Source organism: Monopterus albus, unplaced genomic scaffold (genome assembly GCF_001952655.1).
Source record: "Monopterus albus unplaced genomic scaffold, M_albus_1.0 scaffold362.1, whole genome shotgun sequence".
In the NCBI taxonomy this organism is placed as follows: Eukaryota; Metazoa; Chordata; class Actinopteri; order Synbranchiformes; family Synbranchidae; genus Monopterus; species Monopterus albus.
Genome location: NW_018128242.1, coordinates 16,004 through 18,867, shown reverse-complemented (window position 1 = coordinate 18,867; position 2,864 = coordinate 16,004). Strand labels below are relative to the sequence as shown.

The window sequence follows — 2,864 nt, the reverse complement described above, 5'->3', positions numbered from 1 at the left end:
GTTTCCAAAAGCTAAAGCTTCTCTGCTTTCTGTTTCTCAACCATTTACTAGGTTTCTCTATTTCATATATTGGTACATTAAGTTTATTGTTACTGAGTTAAAGGGTTTGATATCAGGACTTTAAGATCCAGGTAAAAATGACATGTGACCCTCACACTCTGTAAAGCTGAACCACGCCTAAAAAGAGAAGACAAAAACTAAATCAATCAAAATATAATTAAAACATCATATAACCATGATCCTCCAATGATCAGCGTCCAAAACATGAAAGAACCCAATAAACATAAATGAGAAGCCACATTTCAATTATTTCAGATAAATTGTCTTTAAAAAAAAAAAAAATTTTACATAGTCTGGAAGAGAGAAGGCCAGTATGTACTGTAACAATGATTAATTCAACAATTCATGTTCAACTCCACAATAGGTATTTTCTTACCATGGTCGGTCCAGGAGCCTCAGCTACTTTGTCTTTAACTGTAAGAGGACACCACTTGTCCCTCCTCTGACCAGCTGTCCATATATTTCACCTGTTCCTTACAGTACAGTAATTTATGCCATGAAACTTTGTTCCTATTCAGCTAACATTGTTAGAGAGTCATGAAGCAAACAATCAAAGAGTCATGAAGTCCTGGTGACACGTCTCATAGTCCAGTACATCATTTCCTCAATGTACTGGGGGACAGTACATGAGATCTTACCTGCCAATTTCCTCATATAATCCTGCTAAATTTATTAAACACATGAGAACAGCAACACTCTGAAAGATGCCTAACATAAGTCATTCATATTAAACCACTTGACCTCAGGTGGAACATCCAACAACAGTGCATGTAGATTTGGAACTTCAATTTAAAATGCACTACAATCTCAATTAAAGATCTACAAGAATTAACACATTGCTTAGATAATGTAGAGGATGTACTAATTTACACTTGCGTTTGTCCACTATCACTACTGGCAAGATTGAAGTATTACTGCATAAATTTTGCTACATAATCATTGACCCTATATGTTTTAACCCATAGTCTATATTTACCACAAAACATGTGAAGAGCTGTTTTCCCTTTTTTCTTTCTTCTTATTGGCGCCACCTATTTCTCTATTATGATAAGGGAAAATTATATTTGAACCTTCTCTTTCTTAAATCAAATATATGAGTGTACTTGTGTGCTTGTTCCCTTCAGGTTGGTGGGGAGTTCCTGCCTCAAGTGGCGGAGTTCAAGTATCTTGGGGTCTTGTTCACGAGTGAGGGAAGGATGGAACGGGAGATTGACAGGCGGATCGGTGCAGCTTCTGCAGTAATGCGGTCGATGTACCGGTCCGACTCACTCTTTGTCTTTCGCCCCCACAGCATTTTGGTTTTGTGCAGTCAGAACCACAATGTCACATTCCAGCCACCAGTTCTTGCAGCTCAGCAGTCTTTCCTTGCTCTGGAACTGCAGGAAATAGAGTTTGAAGAAGTCAGCAAGATTCACACTGTCTTTATTGTTGTCCCTGTGATGAATACTTAAGAGGGGGACCCTGCCCCTTGTTCATAGGTCCCCATGCCCCAGGGTGCCCCTGTTGCCCCGGGGCCAGTCTGCCACAAGACTACTCAGGGCACCTGTCGCTCACATGCCCCCACTTTCCACAGTGGAAGCACCTTGCTCTTTGGCCTGCAGGAAACCTTCTTGTCCTCTGAGGCCTTCCAGCCCACCCCCCCTGGCTGTGCGTATATTAGCTGGGGGATGACGATGGCAGGCACTAAAGATGGAGGGGATCTGGCTGGCTCAGCAGGAGTCACAAGCACAGGCACCTTTTTCTTCCATCCTTTTCCAGCCGGGGAACAAAGCACCCCTTTACGTTGGTGTGACATTGGATGAACAGAATGGGGGAGTTTGGGTGTAGCTCCCCCTTGGTCATAACTCACCTCAGCTTCCGGCTTTGGTCTGGGGATGGGCACCCGTGTAGTACCAGATGGAGCAGAGCAGAGCACCTCCCCGTTTGCCACCTCACTGCACTCATGGTCTGTCTTTCTCTTCTTCCTGCACAAACTTCACAATCTGATTATGAATCTCAGTTAAACGTCTGGGATTTTTACCAGAAAGCTTTAATGCTTTTATATATATGTCAAGCAAATCAATTATTTCATCTTTCAGCTTGTCCAACCTGGGCTGTTTTTTCACTCATAATTTCAGCATGACTACTAAATAATTGCAAGACAGCAAGTTCTCGTTCATGTTTGCAAACACGCTTTGCAGATTTATCTTTAGCCTTATAATTAATTATCAGCATTTTCATCTCATCACGCAAGTGTCGCGTTCTCCTGTTCCACTTTTGAGATACTTTATAAATTTCCTCCGCCAGCAACGGATTTTTATTCCCAATCACTATGACTGGAGACGTGTTTATCATGACTTCTTAGGCAGTCACGTCTTTCAAAATACACCTATTTTTGACTATGATCAACTAAATTGGAGGAATGCATAACTGTAAAACATGCAACCGACCACAAAACTAATTTTTTCAAACCCTCTTTTAAACTCTCTGTTTCAACTCAAATTAGATTATATTCACTTCCTTATCATTACCCATGTTCCAGTATAAGGCACTGAAAATGCAGTTCAGCAACAGTTTAAAGCTACTACTTTAGACTTTACCAATGTAGAAAACTGTTTAAATTTACATCCTATCTTACTGCCTTAAGCTTAACTCTCTCCCTCCTCTGTGTCTCTGTGCACGTTTACGTCACAGACACACAGAACTGCTCAGGGGGAGGGCAAGAGGTGGAGCAGACGGCACTGACCAGCACTGACTTCCAGTTTTCCAGTTTGTATCCGACTGGTGAAAGTGAGACTAAAAAAAAAAAAATTTACAGGCAGCAG

At 41.5% G+C, this 2,864-nt stretch overlaps 1 protein-coding gene across 1 annotated transcript in view; it reads left to right on the top strand.

The window, feature by feature from the left end:
• LOC109951085 (diamine acetyltransferase 1-like) overlaps window positions 1–2,864 on the top strand; it is a 28,905-nt gene that overhangs the window by 21,639 nt on the left and 4,402 nt on the right. The gene's annotated exons all lie outside the window — the stretch shown is intronic.